The following is an 11,836-nucleotide window of genomic DNA, read 5'->3' on the forward strand; positions in this document are numbered from 1 at the left end:
CTATGGCCCGCGGCGGCCCCGGGGAAGGGGAGGGGGATCTCGGCGAGGGACCGGCGGCCGCGGTCCGGCGCTGTCCGGCCGCTCCCGGGGGTCTCCCGCCCCGCAGCGAGCTGCTGCACGCTTTGGGAAGCTCCCGCCGGACCGGGCTGACGGCGCTGAGCACACGGAAGGCGGGAGCACGGCGGTGGCTCTGCGCTCGGGGCGATGCTTGCGCTCGGGCCTTTCCCGGCTGGTGCGGGACCGGCCGCCGGAGAGGAGGGCTCGGGAACCCGGGCGTAGGGACCGGCCGCGGGCAGGGCTGGATGCTGGGGAAGCCCTCGGCCGCTCAAGCAAACCGCCCTCTTGCGCCGTGCCGTGCCTGAGCTACTTGTGAAATTTCTATCAAAGGTTAGAAACTTGGAACAACTCTGGGAGACGGAGCAAGAGGGAGGAAAGGGGCGCGCAAGTTGTCGAAGTGAGATGTAGCGGGACGACGGGGTCATGCTCGTCTCGATCTCAGTTCTCTGCACCATGTGCTCCTGAGCACGGATCCCGCGGGAGCCCGCACCTCCGCAGTTTGGTGCGGGCCACCCCCGTCCTTCCCTGCGGCGTAAGGCACTAGGGACAGCGCTCCGCTGTGTTAGTGGCCGCTGGGGAGCCGTGGGAGCCCCGTCCCTCTGTGGAAAGCACAGGCACACACGAGGTTTGCGTGCTGGGCATACCAGCGGGATTACACCGGATCCAGCCCAGGGAGCGCTCGTTCCCGGAGCCAGCGGTGGACCGCGGCTGGCACCGGCGCTGAAGCCACTCTGGAGAGCGAGTGCGCAGTGAACACATGGTCCATTGAGTGAAGTCCTGACCCGAAAATACAGCAGTGTGTTTCCTTCAGTGTTAGAGTAACCTTAGGCACGCAGAGTAACCTTTCAAATACGGTTAAATTTTAACAGAATTGAATATAAAAATCATAAGATGAGCCACTAGTAGGACTAGTTTTATAAAGCACCGCCAGCTATAAAGCTGGCTGCTGGAGCTGTGGCCCACTTAGCCACCTCCTTGGCATCCCACGAAGAGAACAGTTCTGTGCTTCAATTTCATAGCAAAATATCAGGACTAAGTGGTCTTAACTGTGGCTGAAGCCAACGAAGCTCTTTCAAAAGGCTTGTGGTGGGGCTGTAACAGTCCTGAGGAACTCGCAGGGCAGCCCGCAGGTTATTTTGTACTGTGGTGCTTGGATCAGCTCAGCTCAAACCGCTTCTCCACTGCACTGCCTCTGAGGAAAACAGCCAGGGCTGTTCCTAATTAAAGGAAGCAGAACTGCCTAAAGAACCCACTGGGAAAAGGAAACTGTGCAAGAGAAGCAGGAAACTGAAGAATGGGGTGAGGGAATGGCAGTTCAAGTAAACATAATGAAAGTTCATTAGTTTTTAGACATTCATGTTGGGATAAACTCATCTTTCATAACCTCAGAGAATATGTGATTTAAGGCTAGATTCAACATCCTCCAAAGTCCTTGGAAATGTTTCCATTGACTTAAGTGATGTTGGATCAGGACACCATTTGTTAATGCTCTCAATCATTTTTGCTGCAATACACAGTGGCTTGGGAGATTTGAGACATTTACAGTTGGTATGATTTTCTCAGCTCCATAATTATATGTTTCATCAGTTTTGGAATAAAATGGTCCTTATTAGTAGCAGACCAAAATATGGCCTACCATTTTCTTCCTGTACAACTAGGTTTAAGTTATCCTCAAATAAATCCTGTAGTTTGTGGGGGTTTTCTGAGCAGGGCACAAATACAATTTGTTGTTTTTCCCATTGATACTGAACATCTGATTAGAAAATTACCAATCTTCTGGGGTGATTGCTGCCTTTTATTCTGTGACCAGGAATATGCTCATACCCTGGGGGAAGAGGTTGTACAAGAAATTTTTGAATGTAGTTAAGATCACATTCTGTTTTGCATCATTCTGACAACACAAAGCAAATTTAAGCCAGTCAGTGCACTACAAAGCAGCTGGAGCACACTGGGCAATCTTGCTCATTATGGGTAAATCTCTTATCTTTGTCCTATTTTTCCACATTTCTTGTTACTAAGGCTGTTTGTATGGAAAGAGGATTTGTAGAAGAATTATTCCCTACCTGAAATCATGATCCTCTTTGTGACATTGTAATAACTTCTTCAGCCACCACACGTAATATCATAAACATGCGCTGATGACTTCAGTTGGAAACTAGAGAAAAAGAGCTCTGAAGAGACTAAGTCTGTTTTCTTGGAAACACGGACCATAATCTTACAAATGTTCTTGCACATGAATTATTATAAGCATATGTGTAGTCCTTTTAAACTCCCTGAGTTTAAATTATCCTGTGTGTAATTCCACCATAATCTATAGAATTAATGTGGCTCAATCAAACTTCTAAACCACATTTGATTTCTGTGTTCTGCTCAATGACTGAACATGTGCAAGGGGGGAACTGGTGAGTCCTAACGGTGGGGATGAGGCCAGCCACCTCTGAGGTGGAGCACTGTCTCCTTCCCACCATCTGATCCTGATAAAGGGCCTTGGTTTAATCAGCTGCCTCAGCCGAGGAGAGGGGTGATTTCCCTAAAGGATGAAGGAGATAGCTGGAGAGAGCTAAACTGCGTACAGGAAGATAATTTGCCAGGATGAGCTCCAAAGGGTGACCCATATGGGAAGGAGGAATGTGCTGCCGAGTGTTCTGAGGGAGAGGAATAGGGTTCTGAACTGGGGAGAATGGCGGTACCAGCCACGGGGCTGGGTGGAAGCAGATGAAGAAATACACCAGTGTGTGCGTGTTTGTGGCCGTGGGTGTGCTTGTTGCCCGGAGCACAGGAGTAGGTTCCCGGGTGGGAAGGCCAGGAGGGCAGAGGGAGCGGGAGCGGCGCTGCCTGGCCGGCCGGGCCCGCCGCAGAGCTCGCGGCCTGCCGGTAACCGGGACTGGCTGGACACCGCGCTGGCCGCTGGGGCTGCTCTGGGAACGGGAAAGGTACTCTGGAATTCTGAGCTACAACTGGGCTGTCTCCTAAGGATTGAGGAAAAAAAAACCAACAAATCAGTGAGTGAGCGAGCTGACCGGGTGAGCCAAAGGAAGGCTGGGCTGCTCTCTTCCCCTTTGATGTGCCTCAGCTGAGGCAAGTACCTAACTAAGCCCTTTTGCAATTCTCTTGAATTTGGGGGAGTTTTTCTCAGGCTGCCATGTCAGTGTGCTGACTACTCCCAGTGTTGTGAAATGGCCTGTCCCAGGGTGGTAGTGACACTAACACTCAGTAATGTTTGAGCCTAATTAACTTACGTGACTGAAGTTATTAAAATTGCTGTAGGATAAATACGACTTGTGACTCCAGTAAGACTTGAATCTTACTGATGGTCAAGACCAAACATTAGCAGTAACGTTGAAACTGCAAAGAAAGAACTCTACAGAACAGTCTTAGAACTGCCCAAAACTGTTCCTAATCTTTCATTTATTAGGATTCCTTTTCAAAATAATGTATGTCCTAGGTAAGGTGGTATAATGTTTATTCATATGTTACCTCAAATATCTCCTTTAAAACCTTGCTGTGCTCATACTGCTACTTACTTTGGAACATTCTGGGGGTGTGCAGCACTGCCCTTGGTACTTTGATTAAACATGGTGTGCTGTATGCATGCTGTATTGCCTCTCAACTACTTTACCAGACCATTCTCATCCCATGAGAGATCCTCTTGCCTTGTAGAACAATTACAGACACTAAGAGGTGTTCATAGCTCACTCCTCTTTCCTCTGTACCAGACTACAGAAGACAGCATTTTCTCAACAGTCATTAATTCTACCTAAAAGTAGCTTGCAAGTGTCTTAAAATCAACATCTGGAAAAACTAAGTACAGAGACTTCTTTCAAATACCACAAACTGAATCATGGGCCCAAATTCAGCCTTGATGGAATTATTATCTGATATCTGTGTTCTGTGTTTTCCCTACGTTGCTTGAGTAAATTCCCTTATATGGAGATGTTTTCTGAGATGCACTTATGCCAAAATGCTCAGAGAATTGCATAGGACGAAGCCTAAAATGCTGAAGTGAAAAAAAGAAATTCAAACACAGACTTTTCTTCGAAGTGTGTTGTTGAAATCCCTCTTTTAAGAAGGGAACTTAACCAGCAATTCTGGCAATATAATACTGGAGCCCAGGTCTTAATTTTGGGAAAGACACCCCTTTGTGACTAATTTTTAAGGACATAAATGTTACTTATGTTTATGATAAAATAACTTGCTGAAGGGAAAGACTTATCTACATGTTTGTATTTTTAGAGATTAAGCTGTTTTTAAATGAAAAGAACATTTTCAGTTTGTTAAAATATCTGTTTCCTTCTTAATCCCTCACTTTTTCATTGATTCTAACACTGATGTCGTCTTCTGTCCCCCATACTTTTATGAGGATGGAGGGGTTTGTTACCTGCTTGTGCTAGCTGTTCATATATAAGCTTAAGGCAGACTTTTTTTTAGGCTCATGACCTCCTCTTAAAATGTGATAGCTGCATTCTTATCAGTGGGGGTATAGCTCAAGAATAGTTGAATGCTGAAGCACATTTCGTGGTAATATAGGGGGAAAAATCAAATATAATTTACCTGCAACCTGATTACTGCTGGGGGTCCTGTGTTGTCACGTGCTCCTCCCTGCCTGGGCTGTTGCTGGTGTGGGTTTTTAACTTGCAAAAACCACTACACAGGCAGAAGGCAACAAAGGACTTCAGATTGCTTGCTGTGCAATCCAAATGCCTGACATATTTTACAATTCTGTTCCTCAAGCACAGGAACAGCAGTCTGTTGGCTTGCAGCAGGTGGGTCAGAGTGGCCTTTCTCCCCCTCATTTGATGGCCTCACTTCCCCATCAGTGGGACCTAAACACTTGCAGCCAGGCTGTGTCCCCAGCATGCAAGTGCCAAAGTGTTTGGAAGTGTTTGACTCCGTGTTAACAGCCATCAGTTTTATTCACAGTGATATTTACCTACAGCAAAAGGAAATGCCTGCAGGGACATGTGCTACCACAAGTGCTCCTTGCAAGGAAGACAAGACTTTGTGTGTTTTTCTTCTTTATTGTATTTTGTGTGTGAAGAAAAAAACCAACTCAGCTCTTGTATCTCAACTTAAGGCAGGTTTTGGTAGGAAAATAACTTGGCACTGTATCTTAGTGCTACTTGTAAACACTAGACTTCTTAAGAGGGTGGCCTTTTCCTTCTTACTTATTTTGCTTCTGTTGGCTCTTCTTAAAACTCCCCATCAGTCACACCATAGGTCCTCAAGTTCCCCAGGCCAGTTCCTTGGCAGCCCTGGCTGAACCAAGGCTGGGACCAGCCAAGCAGCACCAGCAGAGTTTCTCCTGCCTGCGGCAGAGGAGTGAGCCACAGAGGATGAGCACTCACACACTACTGCCACAACCGTGCTTGAGCTGCACTTCTGTGAGGCAGAGGGAAAGGCCAAGTGCTTTACATGAGCTGCTGCTGCTGTGCCCAGCTTCCCAGGAACTGCTGCCCCAGGAGCCCCGTGAGCCACGGGCACCTCTGCCCCAATGAGAAGGGGCTGCTGCCTCAAAATTATAAACACGGAATATTAAGGATGTGTTCCGCTCTTAAGCTTTGAATGGATGCAAAAGTTAATGATATGACAGGTTAATTCTAATGCAGAATGACTTTGAAGCCTGAAACGTTCCTTATTTTTCTGTGAAACTTCACGAGTCAGCCTTCTCTTTTGGAGGGGATGACTGCATGAGGCAATCAAAGAAAGGGAGAAAACTGTAAGTTTGTGGTATTTTGTGTTTCTGTAATTCTTGGCTTCTAGCTACCACTTTAACTTTCCATATATACATGTGAAATATAGATTCTCACATATATATTTTGAAGAAGCAATTTCTGCCTCTACAGGATGCAGAAGAAGTTATTACATTTACTGTTGGCTGAAGCCTGCTCAGCATGATCTGAGATTGATTTCAACACTTTATCTCCCTTCCTGAACCTCCAAACTTGATTTTCATGCCACTTGAGCATGTTCTCCTTGCTTTTATTTCAGTGCAGCTCTTAACAGGTCTGGACAAATTCACATCTTTCAAGGTCTGGTGTGTTAACACCAATTCTTTTCTTCATTCTCCAGTATGTTCCCAATAATAACCTCACAAGAGGATTGATTCAAGATAGTACATGGTAACTTTTTTCATGCAACTTCATGTTGCATTATTCAAATTTATTAATTTGGATGCCAAACACAAAATAATTACAATTGACCTGTCAACAGAACAGTTAAAGGCTTCATGTAGGCTTATTAGAACAGGACTGTTGTTGAGCAGTGCTGGTATTTTAAAAGGTTGGTCAATTATCCAGTAATAATAATCTTAATCAAGTCTTAATAATCAAAATGTTAATATAGGAAAAAGGAATAAAACCCTTCTTCTTGCTGCCTTATTCCATTACTTCTTCTGATTTTAATTATCTAGGCAGTATTTTCCAAATGAGACTAATTCCTTGTCAGAAATATTTTCCACCTCTGACAAGGTATTCTCACGAGTTTGAGAAAATGTGCTGGTTTTTGCCTGTTAACTTTAGTTCACTATGCTTCTGTGAAATCTCACAATGAAGTTATACTTAGAAATGAAGATAATTTCAAGAGCAAAACAATACATAGCAAGTGATTGTCAGAGTGCTTTACAGGGTTTATTTGGGACTGGACTGGTGCAACGGAGCAGAGAGTGCTGAGTGCTGCACATGAGTGACTGGCTGAGACACAGAGGCATTTAGCCAGAGGCTGGCCACCATGGCATGGAAACTCAGTTATTACAATAGTTTGGATCCCAAATTTGTTTGAATAAGAGAGGTTTCAAATAATCCATGTCACTGTTAATGTACTTCAGTACATGTCAGAGGATGTGATTCAGACTTGGGGGAGAGAAGGGAATTAGGAATAGCTGATGCTCAGATAACTGAGACTGTACCAGAACACAGAATGCTGAGGTTTTTAGCCACTTTATCCCAGGTCATTAATCTTGTCTATTTTATGCTCACATTGCATCCCACAAAACTTCAGAATTTCCAGAAGATATTGAGTGTGGGTTTGTTTTTTTTTTTATGGTTTGGGTGTTTTTTGCTTGTTTATTTTGGCTTTGTGTTTTTTTGGTCCTATGGAAAAGTACTTTTTTTCCTTCTTATTTTTTTTCCTCCCAAACTGAGACAAAGATTTACTATTTTAAATAATTATTTGCTCAAGTTTTAGTGCAAGCAATACCTATTTTTTGAAACCCAGTGGTATCAATATGATGTACTTAGTGCATGCTAGGTGTGCTTGCTCAGTAGTAAATGCAGTATTGGGATGGTTCAGTTCTGTACCTGCGCTTCCCACATGTGTTGGCCCATCTCCAAAAAGGGGTGTGGGATGGAGTAGAAAGTACTGGTATAGTTTAGTTGTAAACACAAAGTAAAATTCTGGTCATGGGGGTTAAAGTTGCAAGTAAACAGATACAACATAAAGTTATTTCTGTGGTCTATAGTAAACTTTCTTCAGAGGAAAAGCTTGGCAAAGGAGCATATAGAAATGTTCATTATCTCACAGCACAGTGCTGAACTGGGTAAATTCAGTCTAACCAGTATAAAACCTTAATTGCTTTGGCATAGATTCTGATTCTTCAGTAAACCTTAAAGAACTTGGTGGGGGTGGGAGGTGTGTTAGGGGAGCTAGGCAGCAGTAATAATTGCTTTCCTCTCAGAATCACCTGTTCAGCCTTTCCAAAGTAATACTTTACATGGAAGCATTTCTCTCTGTATTTCCTCATCTTTCCTATTCTACCCTTTGTGTTATCCAAAGAAAAAGTTACATGAAGATTTTCAGGAATTATCTCTAGTCTGGAGTTTAATGAAAAATATGTTTAGAATTGGGATTTGCTCTGTGCCTTTCTTGTTAGAGGTCATCTTCTATCTGAAAGTGGCAGAAGAGTGGAGATCCACCCATAATTTTTGAAGGTATTTATTTTGTACCTAACTGCGCTGAAAAATCTTAGAGTACCTTCTTATGAAGTTACTTTTTAAAAGAATTATTACAAGTATTAATGCAGAGCTGCTAAGATATCACTTAAGTTCTTCTTTACAAATACAGCTACATTACTTTTAATATTCTGCTTTTCAGTGTGGATATGAAAAGCACATTTAACTAGAATTCCCGGCTGTCCTGCTTGCTTTTTTACAAATGGGTGCCTGCAAAAACAGGCCCTGTTTACAGCTGGTGAATAATAATTTCTGGATTTCATCTTGGCAGTGAATGTTGGGGAGATAGCCTTTAAGCCACTGAATTGGAGGTTAGGACATTCATTTCGGTGTCAGCTGACATCCCATGCTGGATCACAAATGAAAAGCAGCAGAGTTCAATTGCAGTGTTTAACAATAAAGCAGGAAACTCTAATTGCCAAGCTACTGGCAGCTGAAAGTCGAATTTACCGTAATGCTAACTGAGCAGATCTGACTGGTGATACAGCAGTACAAATATCCACTCTTTCTTAAACCAAGGAGAGAGCTTTTGGATTTTAAGAAGCTACTGTGCACCAATGCATATAATGAGTAGGATTATGCACAGCAACTTCACTGTTGGGTCTAAAAGACTTCTTAAGTCACAATATTAAAAAAAATAGTATAACTTTTTAATGAACTCCTTTAAAAATTATTTGCTGCATAGTACAAGGACAATTTCATCCATCTAAGAATATTCTCTTTCTCTTCCTCTGAAGTTTAGACAAAATCTCTTTGGGCAGTTGTCTAAACCCAGTACAGTCCAGGTAATCTCACTGCATAGTAATCAATACTTAACTTCTGCATTACAAAAACCCACACCCCCAACACATTTCCTCAAAAAAAAAAAAAAAAAAAAAAAAAAAAAAAGAAAAAAAAGGCACTCTAAACTGCAAATGAAACATTCTGAACATTCTGGGTGCAACAGTGGACTAATGTCTGTGCTACTATTCATTAATTCATCAATTGACAATATATTTCTTTGATATGCATAATATCTTAATTAAGCGCTATAATTTTTTTTAAACATTAAACAGAGAGACCCTAATTTTCCCCATTTTTGTCTGTTAAATATTATTACTCCTGCTCTGTCTCTTGTTAGAGAGTAACACATCAAACACCTTTATAGCTTTGTTCCTCAGGTACATGCAAAGATAACACAAGGTATGTGTAAAACTCACATTATCAAACAACAAAAGCATCTTTTTATAGATGCATGCATGGTTAAAACCTATCCTTGACACAGCTAAATGTGAGAGTGCTTATTTCTCTTGCATGCATTTTTATGTCTGAGTAGTTAATGAACTGGATTATAAAACATGTTAAAATCTTTTGGGCAAGGGAGTAAAATAGATACAAGAAATTCTAAATGGGAAGTTTTATACTCTGCAGAAGTGACTTGAGCTGAAGTAAGTATGTCAACAAAGGTCCATCTTCATGTATCATATCCCATTTTCATTTCCTTCTCCATTGCCACTGCAACATGAAACAGCCATGAGAGGAAAAATGTCTAAAGCTCTTACTGTGAGAGCTACTGTTTTTTTCTGAATTCTTGTGCAAAATCCTGGTTCTTACCAAGCAGCTTATGCAAGATGACCTCTGCCTCTGAGTACTTCAACAATACTGGTCATGAGACTACCATTATGCTATCAGGAAGTATCAGGAAGCAGGAAAAAGTCAAATTCAAGTTTCAGGAAGGTGCAGGGCTCAGTTTGTGCTGTGAGGGCTCAGTGCTTACATTCCCAGATCCTCACCCAGCTCCTGGAGCAAGCAGGAGTTTTTGGCAGAGCACGGGCCAGCCAAAGGAGAGCTGTGAGAGCACTGAGAGCCCTGCCAAGGCAGCACAAATGTGATCTGAAGGAGGCACAAGCACTGTGTATGCAATGTGCTTGAGCAACCATGGAGACATCTACCAAGGGTCTGTTAGACCCTTCATTGCCACTAAGAAGATGTAAGAGATACAGTTGTTAAAGAGAAATGGTGACAATGAGTCTTTTTTGCTTTTTCCTGAAGTGTGGAGCAAAAATATCTTCAATTGGATGGTGCCACTTGGTACTAAACAAAGTAAAATAACTGAATATTTAATATTTGTCAGCTAATACGTATCTAGATAAAACAATCTGATAAAGAATATTAATTTAGAATTTGGCTTCATGCTAGGACTCCGAGAACGAGTTTCTGGATGTCTTCTGTTCTCTTTGAAAATCTTTTCCAATTTTGATTATGATATTTCCATAAAGTCATACTTGTTTTCTTTAAGAATATATTTCTTCCCATTTTGCATCAGATTTATAAGATATTACAGTTTCCTCTTTTGGAGATGGAGAAAAAGAGGCAATGTATTTCACATCAAACATTCCTTGTATTTAATTCAAATGTGTTTGCCATAATATTAATATTTAAGACAAAAAATGACATAGCAAACTTCAAGAATCTAAATTTAAGGAATCCAGTCAGTGACCTTTAAGTCTTTAGCTAGACCCTGGGAGAGCTGTTTTCTGTTCTGTTCTGGGAGAGGAAGAATGTAGTTTTCCCCTAGAACAAGAGACTGTTTGGTTGTACCCACCTTCTAAAAACAAAAGATAAGAAAGAGCTTCTCAATAACAAAATGCTAGTTTACTTCAGCTCCATTGTGCTTTTGGAGAGAACTAGCAGTTATTTGAGATAATCTTCTCAAGGAAAAGTCACTCTGGTTGATAACAAAACTTCCTTTAAGAGAATTTGAGTCAGAAGTCTTTTTTTCTGAACTATCTCCTATGATGTGATGCAGTGTTTTGTTGAAGGCTTTGGTCAGTTAGGCTGTCATCTTCCCATTTCAGTTTTACCTGCTTCAACTCTAGAGACTTCTGGGTCATTTCTAATCTAAGTTTTCACTTGCTAGAACTAATTATAAACTGCTGAAAAGTAAATGCCCTTAACTCAAGTAGGCACTTGAGCCAGTTAGGAAAATAGCAGTCCCAGGGAATGGAAACCATCCCACACCCTCATAGCCAACAATCTGCATTAAAAACCACTTGATACGTGCTATTTTAACCTGTGTTTCCCAGGTTTACCAGAGTAAAGAACATGCTGTCGGGGGAACACAGGCAGAGATATTCTTGACCTTGCTCCCCCAGAAGGCAGCCAGTGAAGAAAAGTGGGAAAAGTCTTCCCAAATCCTTGAAAATGAGACTCCTCTATATCAGATAGCCTGGAGCAATTCAGTTTTTCAGGACAGCCTCTTGTGAAGAAATCTGCTGTTACCTTCAGAGTGTTTACATGGGAGGTGACAATTCTGAACAGGAAAGTTCTTTCTTTTAGCAGCAGTCATTGCCATGCAGGTGACAGGTGAAAAAAATTCCTGGAACTCTACAGTGTTCAAAGGCACACTCAAAAGTTTATGAACCCGCAGTTGGGAAGCACAACAAAACCCCAAATCCTGCCCTGGGCAGGGCTCCGAGGGACTAACGGAGCAGCCAGGGAGGCTTTTGCTGAGGTAAAATCCCCGAGCAGGGCGAGGCCTCCAGGGCTGCTCCTGCTCTGCTCAGAACAGAGTCTGGTTGTGCTTAGGGCCTGGTCGTGCTTAGGGCAGGCATTGGCCTCGCTGCTGGGCCAGGCAGCAATGCAGCACTCAGTGCCCTCTGTGCTGCAGCAATGCAGCGCTCAGTGCCCTCTGTGCTGCAGCAATGCAGCGCTCAGTGCCCTCTGTGCTGCAGCAATGCAGCGCTCAGTGCCCTCTGTGCTGCAGCAATGCAGCGCTCAGTGCCACAGGCTGTGCTGCAGCAATGCAGCACTCAGTGCCCTCTGTGCTGCAGCAATGCAGCGCTCAGTGCCAC

The sequence above is a fragment of the Lonchura striata genome, chromosome 8, assembly GCF_050655825.1.
Source record: "Lonchura striata isolate lonStrDom1 chromosome 8, ASM5065582v1, whole genome shotgun sequence".
In the NCBI taxonomy this organism is placed as follows: Eukaryota; Metazoa; Chordata; class Aves; order Passeriformes; family Estrildidae; genus Lonchura; species Lonchura striata.